At 34.5% G+C, this 18522-nt stretch overlaps 1 long non-coding RNA gene across 1 annotated transcript; it reads left to right on the forward strand.

The window, feature by feature from the left end:
- The first annotated feature begins 9 nt into the window (after positions 1-9).
- LOC131800992 (uncharacterized) lies at positions 10-1965 on the forward strand. The gene is made up of 3 exons (XR_009341655.1): positions 10-233; positions 323-544; positions 1271-1965. It is a non-coding gene; the product is annotated as an uncharacterized LOC131800992 (long non-coding RNA).
- The last annotated feature ends 16557 nt before the right edge of the window (positions 1966-18522 follow it).

Below are 18522 nucleotides of genomic sequence, written 5' to 3' on the forward strand. Positions count from 1 at the left end.
TAGCCTTCAAAATGGGAATATTAACGGCCTACGTATCACAGGTCTACAAATATCTAAAAATATCTACAAATCCACAAAGTCTGCCCAACCGACATTGCAAATTTTATCGTGTCCCAGAAGAATCTTGCAATTCCCCGCTGTTCGAAGGATCCGACCGGAGAGTTAATCACCACTATGCCTAAAATTGAAGTGCCTACACTTGGACACAAATGTCCATTCCATCCATTTTTCTAGTAAGTTCGTAAATGGGTCATATCGGCCCACATTTTCGTATAGCCCCACATAATACATTCAATATTCATTCATTCAATTCATCCAATAGCCTTCAAAATGGGAATATTAACGGCCTACGTATCACTACGTATCAAAAATATCTACAAATCCACAAAGTCTTCCCAACCGACATTGCAAATTTTATCGTGTCCCAGAAGAATCTTGCAATTCCCCGCTGTTCGAAGGATCCGACCGGAGAGTTAATCACCACTATGCCTAAAATTGAAGTGCCTACACTTGGACACAAATGTCCATTCCATCCATTTTTCAAGTAAGTTCGTAAATGGGTCATATCGGCCCACATTTTCGTATAGCCCCACATAACGGTACCTCCCTTTATTCGGTACTTTTATGATTTAAGCGACATTATTAACAGGAATTGTTTCAAATTCCGTATTTGAAGCTCTTAATAGTCTTTGACAAAGTTGCGTATACAGGTCCGACAGACCGGCATTGTTTCAAATTTCACATTTGAATTTCAGAATCGGTACTACAGTTTTTATTTTAACGGCATTTTTCGGCGGATCTTTTTTTTTTTTAATTTTCCAAGTGGTGGAGGTATTAAGCTCGTTCCGGCCGAACTTAGATGCTTTTTTATTTGTTTTTGTTTTTTATACCCTCCACCATACATAGTATGGAGGGTATATTAGGTTCGTCATTCCGTTTGTAACTCATCGAAATAATCATTTTAGTCCCAACAAAGAATATATATATTAAAAAAAATTCTAAGACGATTTAGCCATGTCCGTCCGTCTGTCCGTCTGTTGTTATCACGCTACAGTCTAAACGAATTAAGATAGGAAGCTAAAATTTTGAAGTATCCATTACGAACTTCAAATACAAAATTTGAAACTATTCCGTTGAATAATGTCGCTAAAATCATCAAAATTTTGTTTATTAATATCAATTCTCGGCAATATTTGATCACATGCATATCGATAAAATTTAAGTAAATTGCCTTTAATTAGATAAATATTTTCCTCTGTTATATTTTCAGAAGAAATTAATGTTTGCGCCTCATAATCTATATATAGTTGGGTTACATCCTTGATGTGAAAACAATTTTTATAATCAATGGTCCAAATTTCAAGACGAATTATGAATTCCTTTTTTACAAAGTTTCTCAAAAGTTGAAGTAAAATATCTTTTCTCATAGAACAAAGGTATATTATATGTGAAGAAGACTCGCTTTGAAAAGAGGTGTTTAGAGTGTTCATTATTTTAAGAACATAAACTAAAAAATTTTAATATATCTTGTTTACTATTGATAACACATTTTGAATGAATATATATATTTTTTCAATTGCTTTCCACATTTTGTCTCAAATTTTTTTTTTTTATAAAATAGTGTTGCAGTACCCGTCTGGAAACAGATTCGAAAGAATCTGATTGCCTCCTTGCACTTTTGAAGTAATTTAAAATGTCTCTTAACAGCTGTTCCACGTTATTTCACAATAACAATAGAGTCTTCTAGAAATAAACAAACACAACAATGTTGACAACTTTGAGCATGCGAAAACCACTTAAAACACCTAATATAAAAGCGTTCGCTCTGAAATTTGCTATCGCTAATTGGAAATGGCAGCGTACGACGCTTTTCATTATTTCATTTCATTTCATTGTTTTAAATACAGCGTTTAGATTAAAATATATGTATTTCATAGAAAAGTGGCACAAAAAGTAAAAAAAAGCGGCTCATTTAGGATCAAAATAAAAAAGTGGCACAAAGGTATCATAGCCCAAAAAAAGTGGCAAAATTGATGCTTTAGTGTCACAACGGTCACGCTGACAACAATAATACTTAAATCTAAAGTTTAAAATACAAATGAATGAAAGATATTACCGTCAATTCTTTTTTGAGCATTATTTATTCAGTTTATTTATATTTTTTTTTTTCATTTTTTCAAAAAAACATGTGATGGTCGATGAACCATCCAGGCAATAGAAGATTGCCTTCCACAAATTGTAGATCATGGGTCTCGATTTAGGCCGATCATCTCGGGCAACCTCACAGTGGACAAGGACCGGATACCACCCAACCAAAGATAGTTAGTTGAGCCCAGGGGAACCCTGGACTCGAATGGGTTTGAGATTTAATAAACTTCGAGTACACATCGGGACCAAGAATTAGTGCGATGTGAGCGGACTTGTAGAATTCGGGATCTGCTAGTTGCATCCCAGCATAGTGGTCCTTTATTAGGTGTGGCGCAGATTGCGCAGGAGTGACCACATGTCTCAAGAGCATGCTAAGTGCGGATACACGAAGCAGCTGCGTCTGGTCGTGAAAAGACTGTAAAGTCAGTTGGCAGAACAAATCCTGGCCAACGTCTAAGGAGCTGAGCTGGAGTTTACTAGGCAGCGTGTAGCAAATTCGACTATGTCCAGCACAAGGATCCAATAGCGCTCGAACTGGTACTTTTCGGTCCGGAAGAACAATTTGTACCACCATTGTAGGCCCCAATGGGCTGTATGGACTGAACTATCGGACGGACGGCCCCCGAAGGGCCGGACGATATCTGATGAGAGCGAACGGACGGACGTTTAGCAGAGGTCTTCATTTTAGCGGACGAATTTGAATTGAACGAGGGCGACAAATTAAATGCACGAGACGTATAGTCTCTACTACCCGAAGGGCGGACTTTTCCATGTTGTATGTGGTTGGAGTGAAGAAGTGTGAGGTGGTTACTGCTACACTTCTTGCATCGTCGAATACTGAAGCAATCTCTAAGAATGTGGGACCGAGTCAAGCAATTCGAACAGAAGATATTCTGGACCACAAATCGAATCTTTTTCTCTCAAGGAAGCTTGTGAAAATCAGGACAATCCTTCAAGAAATGCCTCTGTATGCACATTAGGCATTTCGGACCCTGAGGACGACTAGATCCTGCCACTGGTTGATTACCACAAGGAATAGTGGCCGTACTTTTTGTTGTGTTTTCCTCATTGGCGTGTGCAAGCTCCCGATGGGGAGACGCCGAAGGAATAGTCCAAGTACCGGAAGGGTATCAACCGCCATTTGGGACGAAAGTCCCGGATTGGACACAACAGTTGCCGTGCAATTCTCCTGATGAGGAGAGACAACCGATGCGGTGCTGGGGAGAGCCACAGTTGCTGTGCTATTCTCCCGATGAGGAGAAGCAACCATCTTCTTATCAGCCGATGAGCTGGTTTGGCAGGCTTGAAGACCCGGAGCAGACTTCTGATTAGGAGCTTCTATAATATCTTTAAACGCCGAGTCTTGTGATCCTAAAGGAACCACATTGTTGTCTTCAAACTCTCTCTCTTCATCCGACATTGGGATGTTGTCATCCACAATTGGAAGGGAAGAGGCCATCTTCCTCAAGTTTTCCATATCTGCGAAAAAATGGAGATGGCGCAGTGAAGAGAGGACAACTATCTATTCTTGGTCAGTCAGAATGACAAGCTTAACTACGGTCGTTTCACGATACCGTTTTCCGTTTTCACGTCCGCGACTCTAACATGACCGTAGATTCCTGGATAGACTTTTACGACGCGAGTGGGAGGTAGTTGCTCATGTCGAAGAACTACTAAATCATCCGTTTGACTATCGCGTTGCGGACATTTTCACTTGTAGCGATGGTGGAGGCTCTTTAAATATTCATCTTTCCACCGAAGGCAGAATTGTTGAGAGAGCGCTTTCAATTTTCGATACCGATATCCAAAGGAGATTCGTTTATGATGGGCTCAGGGGGAGCAAGGATTGGAGACCCGACAAGAAAATGTCCAGGTGTAAGCGCCACCGTATCATCAAGACTATCATTCATAAGACAGAGAGGACGAGAATTTAAACAAGCTTCTATTCTTGTTAGTGCTGTCGAAATCTCTTCAAATGTAAATTTAAGATTTTTAGTCATTTTTCGAAAATGAGTTTTGAAGCTTTTGACAGCAGATTCCCAGATTCCACCCATATGTGGAGCTCCGGCTGGATTAAACTTTAATGCAAGTTCTTGGTATTGAAACTTGGATCGGAGCTTATTACGAATTACATTTAATGTCAGTTTAAATTCTCGTTCTAACTCTCGAGATGCTAAAATGCATATTTTAAATGTCTTATTGTTTTTCTCATCAACGAAGTAGCACGAGGAATCCAATATTCCAGACGAATAATGAGAAGCATTAATTGATTCCCTCCGTGCATAGACTCTATGTTAATGTGTTCCAACAAAAGTTCTGCGAATCTACTATGGTATGGTAACAAAATTGGATGACGTTCAGAAATGGAAAGAGTTGGACACTGTGCAAGGCGTCCATTTCATCCAGAAATGGATTTAAGGATAAGATTGAACTCTTTGAATTGATTGGCTTTTCATGTAGCAACGCATAGTATTCCTCTGAATAAAATGATTTTTGAGCTTAAGCAGCCAGACGGAATTTGACTGCTTGGATTTCGGAATTAGTGGGGATGGAACCTTCAAACTGATATTTGCCACGATGAGCGGAATGGGTATTATAGAAAAACCTTAGATACATGCAATGGCGCGGAGCGCCGTATCTATGGAAGAGAATCGATTTAAGATATCTTCATAGTTTTGTATAAAAGTTACATGACTTTTAACTGGGCGAAGTTCGACAACAGTTTCAAGCGAAACGTTTTGAATATTCCAATTTGAACTATCAAGACCTAGCCATTGTGGCCCATGCCACCAAATTTGTGATGAAGCCAACTCCGAAGAAGAAAGCCCCCGACTGCCTAAGTCTGCAGGATTGTCCTCAGACCGAACGTGGAACCACTTATTTTGCCCAACATTCTCCTGAATACGACAGACCCTATTTGCTACGAAAGTAGACCATGTTGATGGCGTTTTTTGAAGCCAGGAAAGAACAATTGTTGAATCTTTCCAGCAATAAATTTTGTTAAAAGAAATATCAATCTCGTTTAGAATGCCTTTTAGAAGTTCGGATGCCAGCACTGCACCGCATAATTCTAATCTAGGTAAAGAAATAGATTTGAGCGGAGCTACTTTTGTTTTGCATGAGAGCAGATTTGTGAAGATGGTGCCATTTGAATCTATAACACGAATGTAAGCTACCCCTGCGTATGCCTTTCCTGAGGCATCAGAAAAGACATGAGGCTCGACTTGGGAATTCGGAGAATATTGGACCCAACGAGGAATAGAAATCGAATTGACGTCAAGATAGGATTCAACAAATTTCTGCCATTCACGTTCCGTCGAAGACGGAAGCGAATCATCCCAACCAATGTTGTCGAGCCAAATACGTTGCATAATTATTTTTGCGACCACTATAACTGGTCCTAGCCATCTAACTGCATCAAATAATTTTGCGATAGTTGACAAAACTTCCCGTTTAGTATATTTGGACCGATGTTCCAGCGCGTTTACACTGAAATAAAAATGGTCCAGCTGTGCATTCCAACGAATACCCAGCGGTTTTGAACTGCTAGCTTCTACGAAAGTTAGAAGCTGAGCGTCGTAAAGATGATCTGAAGGAAGTGGTTGTAAAATACTGCGATCATTGGCTTCCATTTACGTAATTCAAATTTTGCGGAAGATAGAGCACCAATTAGTTGGTCTCTAGATTTGTGCGCCGTCTCCAAATCGTGATAGCCGGTTAAGACGTCATCTACGTACATGCACCTCCGAAGGATATGTGCAGCTAATGGAAATTCATTTTCTGTGTCATCGGCCAATTGTAGTAAAGTCCGAAAGGCAAGATATAGACCACAATTTACTCCGAATGTTACTGTTTGAAGTTCAAATTCTTGAACCGGCTTGTTGGGAGAATCCCGAAAAACAATTCTTTGGAGGGGGTGTGAGCAGGATCTACTCTAATTTGTCTGTACATTTGTGTTATGTCGCAGTTAAAAACAAATTTGAAAAGTCACCAATTTAGAAACTGAAGAGTTGGGCCGACATAAAAAATATCATTTAGACTATTCCCATTAGAAGTCTTGTTTGAGGCATTGAAAACCACACACAATTTAGTTGTTTGTTTATCCGGATTAATAACCGGATGGTGAGGTAAGTAGCAAACCGTAGAGCTTGCTGACGAAGTAGAAACCAGTCTCATGTGGTCTAATTCTAAATATTCCCGGACCACCCCATCGTAAATGGTTTTAATTTGTGTTTTTCTAATGAGGGAAGCCTCATTACGGAAAAATTGACGTAAACAGTTGGTCCTGGAGTGACCAAACTGACCTGAGAATTCTGGTATAATGGGAAGTTTGACAATATATCTGCCATCTGAGTCCCGACACGTTGTACTTTTGTAATTTTCCTCACAAAACTTGTACGAAGGAGACAGAATTGCGGGCTTTGGAGGTTCTTCCAATTCCCAGAATCGAAGAAGTGTCTTGTTAGGATTATCTTCGGAATAATTTGTGGTACTTAATACCATTATGTTGGAATAGGGAATTGGACCAGTAATGATCCAGCCAAAAACAGTATTTTGAGCCATTAATGACCCCAAAATGTTGGATTGAATTCCTCGAAGAAGAATTCTAGGATATAAATCAGGAGTAGATCAACTGATCTAGATTCATAGAAATTTCTATCAGCCAAACGAATATTTGGCAAACGGTAAATTAAGTCACCACCAAGTGAAAAAGATGGTAAATTGCCAGAAATAGCGGGAACCATTAACGCTGACAATTCGATGTATCGATAGGAGAACCTATGCATAACGAACACAATTTGCTTGATGTAGTGGATAAGGTTTGGTTAATGCCAGAAATCGAAGCTTGTGTCGACGTAGAATAAATACCAAGACGACGTTGTAAGTTTTCAGTAATGAAGGAAGCTTCAGAAGCTGGGTCAATTAAGGCACGAGCAGGGTATGTTATACCTTGATGAATCAAATGAACCATTGCTATACCTAATATAACAGTTTTGTTGTGCTAAATATGATACACTTGCCTATTGGCAGAGTGCGATACACCTGACGAAGTCGAGGGAAGATTTGGATTCGCATTGCTAGATTGGGAAGAAGGTTGGTTTGAAATCGACCTCGGAGAAGTCGTTGATGGAACGGGAACTACAGAATTGGACATCGCACGATGTAAAGAGTGTGATGCCGCTTTTGCATTTGCCGCAGTTATGTTTACTTACACATTTTGACCTCATGACCAATCGTAAGACAATTAATACAACAATTGAACCGTTTGAGTACTGAAAAGCGACCTACTACTGATAATTTGTTGAATTCTGGACACAAACGCAAAGGATGAAAAGATTTCGGACAAAGAACGCATACTCTACCTGAAGGCCCATAAGATGAATTAATAGAAGGAGCTGTCTTTGAAAAATGAGCTCGCACCTTCTTTTCAGATTTTCTAGAGGAATCTATGCCACGAATATCTCGGAGACACGTAAGGGTTTGAATCCGTTCCGTAAGGAAATGATCCAAATCCTTCCAAGATGACAATGCCTATTTGTTTTTCACCGTCTGTTCCCACAATGAGACGGTGTTTTTAGGTAATCTATGTATGCATAAAAAGACTAATATGGGATCCCAATCGTTCGTAGAAACATCGTAGATCGCCATAGCCGATATACATCCATTGATTGCCCGCTGAAGATTTTTTAAACCCAAAGAAGACTCATTGTCAAGAACCGGAAGATCAAAAAGTAATTTAAGTTGATTGTTAACCAATATACGGACATTGTCATATGTCTCCCTCAATGCTTGCCACGCTAAATCAAAACTTCTATGCGTCAAAGGGAACTTTGAAATAATATATTTTGCTTCACCACTAGTTTTTTTCAACAAGTAACATAGTTTTTCAATGTTACTAAGCCGGCTGTTGTTGATATAAACCGCCGAAAAAAGATCTCTGAATGTAGGTCACGAAAGAAAATCACCATTAAAAACATCAATATCGCAAGGCGGAAGATTTAAACTATGCATAACATTGTCATTTGAAGCGAAAAGTTCAATTGACCTTCCCGTTTGGTGTGAAACACCTGACAACGAGAGAATATCATCAGTATGGGAGGCATCTCTTCCAGGAGTACTAGAAAAGTTGGAATTCATATTCGATGGAGGATTTGTTTGGGATAAATGATCAGAGTTTGAACGTAGAGTTTGGATTGAAGAAGAATTGGAGGGCTTTTGCGAAGCACGAAGCTGATCCAATTTTCTATTTGTTGATGCGATGACGTTGACATATGCCTTAAATGCAGCATTATATTTACTTTGTGCTGATTCGAGGTCCGTTTCTTGGTTCTCGCCAGCAAGTTTGATAGACGTAAGGCATTTGTCATACGTATCTTTCACTTTATCCCAAAGCGACTTAGCTTCAGAAGATTGAACTTCAAGAATGTAAATATCTAGATCTTCATCTCGAAGAGCATTGAAGCTGCTTTCGAATTGAATAATAGCATCAGTTGATCTGATAAAATAATCAAGTGTAGAAAGTGACATCTTGAATAATAAGAAAAGTTTACTGGATGAAAATCAAGTAAAACAGAAACAAAATGTTTGTAATTTTTGTAGAAACTTCAAAATTCCAAGTAAATGATTTTATTTGTTAGCGAATACTAACAATTGCAACACCAAAACAAAGGATATTACTTTTTTAAGCGAATCTTTAAAAAGAAAACAATTGATATAAATGAGAAAAAATATAAAATACTCTTTCTCGATGTAGTGAAAATCGTATATATTTTCACTGTGTATCGGATAATACACGTTGGTTTGTTAATATGTATCGAAGAATACTCAGAATTAGGTTATGTGTATCGAATAATACACGAGAAATAATTTAAAAACCAAGAATAAATTACTAAAAATCGCAAAAAATCTGTAAATTTTTGATTTTTTCTTGAATTTATGACCAAATGTAGTGTGCACGGACTGTAAAATGCACGCTACAAATCAAAAATGCAATCAAGACTGAATAAAATATTGTTATAAATATTTAGATATTCAAAAAAAATCGTTTTATAATATATAATAACGAATATTATTATAGCAAAATACAAAACGACCGAATGTAGGGTGAATTCAATAACGAAATACACCTAAGTCTGTTTTTAAACGGTTTTGATATAACATGGTTTGAAAATTGAATATTTTTAATTTATTTACACGATTTTATTCCATTTAGCACGATTTGAAATTTTATGTACTTAAATTTTTTTGTCAAATTTAATTTTTGCGAAGTATGTTCACATCACAAACAAGTATTTATGAAAGAAAAAAGTCTGAAACCATCGATAGTATCGATAATTTGCGAACACTAGCTTAAAGATTTAAGTGAATTCCCCTTTAGCGCGTACAAACAATTTTTACTGGTCAAAGCAAATGTGAATAGCACTATGTGCATACAATAAAATTTACTGGTCAGAGCAATTGAAACGTGTTAATATTTTGTGAACTGTTAATGCAATAAGACGTGTTTGGTAAAGAAAAAAATAAAAATTCTTGTTTTTCACTAATTTTAATAGGTTTTAGAGATTAGGAACAAATCACCCATTTTTGTATGAGATCGATGTCTTTTTTACACGGCTTTTTTTTACACGGCTTCTTCTGGAACCAATCTACCGTGTAAAAACAGACTTAGGTGTAGTTAATTTCCAACAGAACCGTTAACTTTTAAGAAAAATCAAAATTTTGGAAAAAAAAACATATTTTTTAATTTTGGCCCGAACAGACCTAATAAACAATTTTTACTTTTTGTAATGAACACACCTACTACACCGTGTGGTAGTTACTGCCTACCTAACACAAGTCAGTCAACACAAGCATACAGCACTGATATGTGATCGTATTGTTGTTGTTATATTCCACTAGTATGTTGTTATTGTTATTTGAATTCTCTTTTTTGTTGAAAAACACAAATGCACCAATCACAACAACAATGTAAATCACAGATCACTGCTTATTTATTTGCACCACACTTTTTATTTCTTTTTACGCGTATATCGTAAATAAGAGCGAATATGTGTAAATGTGTTATGAGTGTAATATTCTTGAAGAGAATTATTACACACAATGAGAAACCGGCACTGTTGGAAATTACGAAAAATCAAATTACCGACGGACGGACACTTAAGTAAACGAAACGAACGACCGTAGTTAAGCACTTTTTTGTTTTTGTATTAAATTTAATATTTTATTTGAGAATATTTTTTTTTATTGAACACTCGCGAACGCTCACTAAAAATGACGGTACGTACCTTTTAGTGATGTATAGATGAATTTATGAAAATAAATGATGATGATGATGAGTGTTCAGATGATGCGAGAGTTGATGATTTTGGTTGATTGTGTTGACGATGTCAAAACCTTGTAGATGAAAAAAGGAGAACCAGGTTAGTTGTTGTTGCTGGAAAGTCCGTATCCGGCTCGAAGGACCAAAATGTTGCGGAGCAGTGTAAATAAAATAACAAGTAAAAAAGCTGTAAGTTCGGCCGGGCCGAACTTTTAATACCCTCCACCATTTGGTACAAATTTGGCAATTTCCAAAAAAAAAAAAAAAAAATAAAATAAATAAATAAATAAAATAAAAAAAAAATCCTTTAAAAATTCTGTTAAAATCTTAAAAATACCGAATGTCTATACGACGACGTATACCTGCATAGGCAACTTTTGTCATAAGTTATTACAACATTTAAATGCGAAACTTGAAGAAAAATTTGTTTATAATGTAGCTAAAATCATCAAAATACCGAATATAGGGGGTACCGTTATATGGAGGCTATACGAAGACGTGGACCTGCACAGACAATTTTCTGGCATGGGCTGAAGTATCCATTACGAACTTCAAATGCGAAATTTAAAACAATCCCGGTAAATAATGTCGCTAAAATCATCAAAATACTGAATATCGGGGGGTACGGTATATGGGGCCTATACGAAGACGTGGACCTACATGGTCCATTTTCTGTTTTCTGCTGCAGTATCTATTACGAACTTCAAATACCAAATTTGGAACGGTTCCGTTAAATAATGTCGCTAAAATCATCAAAATACCGAATATCGGGGGAGGTACGGTATATGGGGGCTATAGGAAGACGTGGACCTACATGGCTCATTTTTTGACTTAGGATGTAGTATCCATTACGAACTTCAAATACCAAATTTGGAACGGTTCCGTTAAATAATGTCGCTAAAATCATCAAAATACCGAATATCGGGGGGTACCGTTATATGGGGGCTATACGAAGACGTGGACATGCACAGATAATTTTCTCTCTTAGGCTGTAGTATCCATTACGAACTTCAAATGCCAAATTTGAAACAATTCCGGTGAATAATGTCGCTAAAATCATCAAAATACCGAATATCGAGAGTTACCGTTATATGGGGGCTATATGAAAACTTGGACCTACATAACCCATTTACGAACTTAACCTGCCTACTGGCAAAATATACATGTGTGCAAAATTTTAGCCTTCTATCTCAATTTGTTCGAAAGATAGCGTGATTACAACAGACAGACAGACAGACGGACAGACAGACAGACAGACACACAGACGGACATGGCTAAATCGTCTTAGAATTTTACGCTGATCAAGAATATATATACTTTGTTGGGTCTGACGTGAGTATTTCGAGGAGTTACAAACGGAATGACAAAATTAATATACCCTCCATAGTATGGTGGAGGGTATAAAAAGGGAAATAAAACACAAGTAATTAATATTTTTGAAATTAAAAAATTGGCGGATTTATTGATGATTTATATTAGTCGAAAAACTAATATATAATTTACCTTTGTTGTACAATGGTGTTGCAGAGATGTTAGGACGAAGATCCGTAAAACAAGAGAAGAGAAAAAGCAACGAGAAAGCCAAGATGCCTCAAGAGCCGCGTAAATTGACAGATAATATTCGTTAGAATTTGCCATCGCTAACTTTGAACGAAAGTTCAAAGTTGAATAAAATGCTATGATGGCAAATAATTAGAAATAATGACGGGTTACGTTTTAGGTTTATAATTTAATTGTAAATTAAACAATAGCAATCACAAATAATAGCTAAAAACGCCGAAAACTCAATATTTAAGGAGTTATGGCCATTTAAAAGTTTTTAATAATTCCTACTTAAAATAGTGATCACAAATAAAAGCTAAAAACGCCGAAAACTTAATATTTAAGGAGTTATGGCCATTTTAAAGTTTTTATTAATTTACTCTTAAAATAGTGATCATAAATAATAGCTATAAACGCCGAAAACTCAATATTTAAGGAGTTATGGCCATTTTAAAGTTTTATTCATTCACTCTTAAAATAGTGATCACAAATAATAGCTAAAAACGCCGAAAACTCAATATTAAAGGAGTTATGGCCACTTTAAAGTTTTTATTAATTCGTGCTTAAAATAGTGATCACAAATAAAAGCTAAAAACGCCGAAAACTCAAAATTTAAGGAGTTATGGCCATTTTAAAGTTTTTATTAATTCGCCGAAAACTCAATATTTAAGGAGTTATGGTCATTTTAAAGTTTTTATTAATTCGTGCTTAAAACAGTGATCACAAATTATAGCTAAAAACGCTGAAAACTCGATATTTAAGGAGTTATGGCCATTTCAAAGATTTTATTAATTCGTGCTTACAAAAGTAATCACAAATGATAGCTAAAAAGGCCGTAAACTCAATATTTAAGTAATTATGGCCATTTTAAGGTTTTATTAATTCACTCTTAAAATAGTGATCACAAATAATAGCTAAAAACGCCGAAAACTCGATATTTAAGGAGTTATGGCCATTTTAAGGTTTTATTAATTCACTCTTAAAATAGTGACCACAAATAATAGCTAAAACGCCGAAAACTCAATATTTAAGGAGTTATGGCCAGTTTAAAGTTTTATTAATTCACTCTTAAAATAGTGATCACAAATAATACCTAAAAACGCCGAAAACTCAATATTTAAGGAGTTATGGCCAGTTTACAGTTTTTATTAATTCGTGCTTAAAATAGTGATAACAAATTATACCTAAAAACGCCGAAAACTCGATATTTAAGGAGTTATGGCCATTTTAAAGTCTTATTAATTCACTCTTAAAATAGTGATCACAAATAATAGCTAAAAACGCCGAAAACTCAATATTTAAGGAGTTATGGCCATTTTAAAGTTTTATTAATTCACTCTTAAAATAGTGAACGCAAATAATAGCTTAAAACGCCAAAAAAGATCATAAATAATAGCTAAAAAGGCCGTAAACTCAATATTTAAGGAGTTATGGCCAGTTTAAAGTTTTATTAATTCACTCTTAAAATAGTGATCACAAATAATACCTAAAAACGCCGAAAACTCAATATTTAAGGAGTTATGGCCAGTTTACAGTTTTTATTAATTCGTGCTTAAAATAGTGATAACAAATTATACCTAAAAACGCCGAAAACTCGATATTTAAGGAGTTATGGCCATTTTAAAGTCTTATTAATTCACTCTTAAAATAGTGATCACAAATTATAGCTAAAAACGCCGAAAACTCGATATTTAAGGAGTTATGGCCATTTTTAAGTTTTATTAATTCACTCTTAAATAGTGATCACAAATAATAGCTAAAAACGCCGAAAACTCAATATTTAAGGAGTTATGGCCATTTTATTAATTCGTGCTTAAAATAGTGATCAGAAATAATAGCTATAAACGCCGAAATCTCCATATTTAAGGAGTTATGGCCATTTTAAAGTTTTTATTAATTCGTGCTTAAAATAGTGATCACAAATTATAGCTAAAAACGCCGAAAACTCGATATTTAAGGAGTTATGACCATTTCAAAGTTTTATTAGTTCACTCTTAAAATAGTGATCACAAATAATAGGTAAAAACGCCGAAAACTCAATATTTAAGGAGTTATGGCCAGTTTAAAGTTTTTATTAATTCGTGCTTAAATAGTGATCACATATTATAGCTAAAAACGCCGAAAACTCAATATTTAAGGAGTTATGGCCAGTTTAAAGTTTTTATTAATTCGTGCTTAAAATAGTGATCACAAATTATAGCTAAAAATGCTGAAAACTCGATGTTTAAGGAGTTATGGCCATTTTGAAGTTTTATTAATTCACTGTTAAAATAGTGATCACAAATAATAGGTGAAAACACCGAAAACTCAATATTTAAGGAATTATGGCCATTTTAAAGTTTTTATTAATTCACTCTTAAAATAGTGAACGCAAGTAATAGCTAAAAACGCCAAAAGTGATCACAAATAATAGCTAAAAACGCCGAAAACTCCATATTTAAGGAGTTATGGCCACTTAAAAGTTTTTATTAATTCGTGCTTAAAATAGTGATCACAAATAATAGCTAAAAACGCCGAAAACTCAATATTTAAGGAGTTATGGCCACTTTTAAGTTTTATTAATTCACTCTTAAAATGGTGATCACAAATAATAGCTAAAAACGCCGAAAACTCAATATTTAAGGAGTTATGGCCATTTTTAAGTTTTATTAATTCACTCTTAAAATGGTGATCACAAATAATAGTTTTATTAATTCACTCTTAAAATAGTGATCACAAATAATAGCTAAAAACGTCGGAAACTAAATATTTAAGGAGTTATGGCCATTTTAAAGTTTTATTAATTCACTCTTAAAATAGTGATCACAAATAATAGCTAAAAACGCCGAAAACTCAATATTTAAGGAGTTATGGCCATTTTAAAGTTTTTGTTAATTCGTGCTTAAAATAATGATCACAAATAATAGCTAAAAACGCCGAAAACTCCATATTTAAGGAGTTATGGCCACTTTAAAGTTTTTATTAATTCGTGCTTAAAATAGTGATCACAAATAATAGCTAAAAACGCCGAAAACTCCATATTTAAGGAGTTATGGCCATTTTAAAGTTTTATTAATTCACTCTTAAAATAGTGATCACAAATAATAGCTAAAAACGTCGAAAACTAAATATTTAAGGAGTTATGGCCATTTTAAAGTTTTATTAATTCACTCTTAAAATAGTGATCACAAATAATAGCTAAAAAGGCCGAAAACTCAATATTTAAGGAGTTATGGCCATTCTAACGTTTTTATTATTTCGAGCTTAAAATAGTGATCAAAAATAATAGCTAGAAACGCTGAAAACTCAATATTTAAGGAGTTATGGCCATTTTATAGTTTTTATTAATTCGTGCTTAAAATAGTGATCGAAAATAATAGCTAGAAATGCCGAAAACTCAATATTTAAGGAGTTATGGCCATTTTACAGTTTTTATTACTTCGTGCTTAAAAAGTGATCACAAATAATTGCTAAAAACTCTGAAAACTCAATATTTAAGGAGTTATGGCCATTTTAAAGTTTTTATTAATTCTTGCTTAAAATAGTGGTCACAAATAATAGCTAAAAACGCCGAAAGCTAAAAATTTAAGGAGTTATGGCCAGTTTAAAGTTTTTATTAATTCGTGCTTAAAAAGTGATCGCAAATAATAGCTAAAAACGCCGAAAACTCAATATTTAAGGAGTTATGGCCAGTTTAAAGTTTTTATTAATTCGTGCTTACAAAAGTGATCACAAATAATAGCTTAAATATGGCCATTTATGGTCATTATAAAGTTTTTATTAATTCGTGCTTAAAAAAGTGATCACAAATAATAGCTAAACACGCCAAAAACTCAATATTTAAGCGGTTATGGCCATTTTAAAGTTTTTATTAATTAACTCTTAAAAACGTGATCACAAATAATAGCTAAAAGCGCCAAAAACTCAATATTTAAGGAGTTATGGCCATTTTAAAGTTTTTATTAATTAACTCTTAAAAACGTGATCACAAATAATAGCTAGAAACGCCGAAAACTCAGAAAAAAAATATTTTTTAGATATGTATTGGTATGGATCGGTTGCCCTTTGCCCTATATTTAACTCATAAAATTTTCAAAATTGTACATATAAACGTTTTTCGCTTAAAAAATATCTAAAGAGTCTATATATATATATATATATATATATATATATATATATATATATATATATATATATATATATATATATATATATATATATATATATATATATATATATATATATATATATATATATATATATATATATATATATATATATATATATATATAGCTGGCCCGGTCCGCGTTGCCGGCCCGTAGTTTTAGTCTTTAATGCAAATTTTGCATAGCATAATATTTCACAAATCTAGCTCATAAAGGTGAACAAATTCTAATATAAATATTGATTCGACTAAATAGAAATAAATAACTATGGAAAGAGAGCAAAATAATTTCTGAATAGTTATAAGTTAATTACGCTTTTACACCCATTACCATAGCAACTCAATTTGCGCATTAGAGTTTCCAAAAAGTCTATGTTCTTGTTCATAGTAAGACCAAAATATTTACGTATGTTGACATTTTTCTCTAAGATGGTTCTCTACTCACAAAGAAGCCTAAATACAGCAAATAATGGCCAAATCAGTTGAAAAACGTGGCCAAGACCACGGTCACAGCTGAAATCAGGGATACATTTATATAAGGGTTATACCAAAAAGGGTTATACAAAAACCAATATTCTCTTGGGGGTTCCAAATTCAATAGAAAACAAAATTTTCTTTTCTGACCACCAATTAGATGTGAAAGTGGACTTGGGGATACTCCAATGTGGGGACTTAAATAAATTCCTATGTGGCAATTATCTGTATGATGGTTCCCTACCCCAGGGTAGCCAAATCAATTAATGAATGAGGTCAAGACCAAAATGGGCCCTTCTCTGAAAATTTCAAACTTTATGTGAAGAGGTTCTCTACCTCCTTAGAAACAAAGATGCCAAATAATGGCCAAAATATTAAAAAAAGTGACCAAGACACCAAAAATAGCTTAAATCATACAATGGATATATAAATATGAAATCGTGTTGTACCCTTATCCGTGAGTTATGATCGATATCATGACCTGAAAAAGCGATTTAAGGTATCTTGAATGTTTGGGAAAAATTTCTGGAAGGAAAGAAATCCTTTTCTTACTAAGAGTCCCATTCGCTGTACTATTTTCCACCCTTAATATTTGGTATTTTTCTGAATGTACATTGGACGGATTATTGTGACAGGAAAGAAGTAGTTCCACGCTTTGAAATGAGCCCCATTAGGCTTTTTCCGTAATTTTTGTTTGTTCAAATGCGTTCGCATCTTCCAGCTGAACCACGATGTCGGCCCTGGAGTTGAAAGGTAGATGTCAGTTAACATCGTATTTCCCACTAATTTCATTTTTTGGTGAAAATTTGTATATAGTGAAAAATTATTCTTTACTTTGTTCACAAAAAAATTTACTGAATTCAAGGTTACTTCTGACCTTTACATTGATGTTATTATCCAACAAATCGGATATATAGCAAAATATGTGCGATATATATGTCTATCAAGGAAGATATGCTTGAAAGATCTATTTTATGTCGAGAACGGCTGAACTGATTTCGACAGTTCTCATTAATTCAGAATGGCCTCTTTGCAGAAAAGAAAAAAACGCCTAAAAAATCGCATAAAAATATCTCTCTAAAGATGAAAATATTGATTTTGTAAAGTTTTCTCATATTTTTTCAATTTTGTCATATTTTTGGCATATTTTCATTTTGAATTAAACATTTGGTAATATTTCTACAGCTAACAAAACTAAGTAGTTAGGATATCAGGATATCATATACAGATCGCATTTATGGCCCGATCCTTACGAAATTTTGCATGGGGATAAGATGAGGGTCAGAATAGAAGCCTACTCTTTTTGGAGAGTAGGATATCATATACAGATCGCATTTATGGCCCGATCCTTACGAAATTTTGCATGGGGATAAGATGAGGGTCAGAATAGAAGCCTACTCTTTTTGGCTATTAAAAAGTATATATCAGTCTTATCCCATCTTAGTCTTTAATGCTATTATATCATCCATCTTGGAAAGGAGGGTATATTAATTTTTCATTCCATTTGTAACATCACTAAATGTTCGTCATAATTGATATCAATTTTCGCGTATTGGTCGATTAAAAGTGTTTTAAAATACCTGTACCCATATTTAAGCCGTGGGCTTCAATATTTAAACCGTGGGCTTCAAAGGTGTGGATGTGCTATACAAATCTATTAAAAAGTATATATCAGTCTTATCCCATCTTATCAAATCAATTTTTAGTATGCAAATTTTTCCAGTCAAATAAGCAGTAATTTGGAATTTGTTGTATTTTGTACACCTCATAATTGAGGGCTGAAAGAATTAAGAATAGCCAAAGTCAATTACATTTTTAAAACCATTAGCACCGCAGATTATCCATTAGAGTTCTTATAAGTCCCCCTAATCATGTCGGTCTGTTTGTCCGCCAA

Source organism: Musca domestica, unplaced genomic scaffold (genome assembly GCF_030504385.1).
Source record: "Musca domestica strain aabys unplaced genomic scaffold, Musca_domestica.polishedcontigs.V.1.1 137, whole genome shotgun sequence".
Taxonomy (NCBI): Eukaryota; Metazoa; Arthropoda; class Insecta; order Diptera; family Muscidae; genus Musca; species Musca domestica.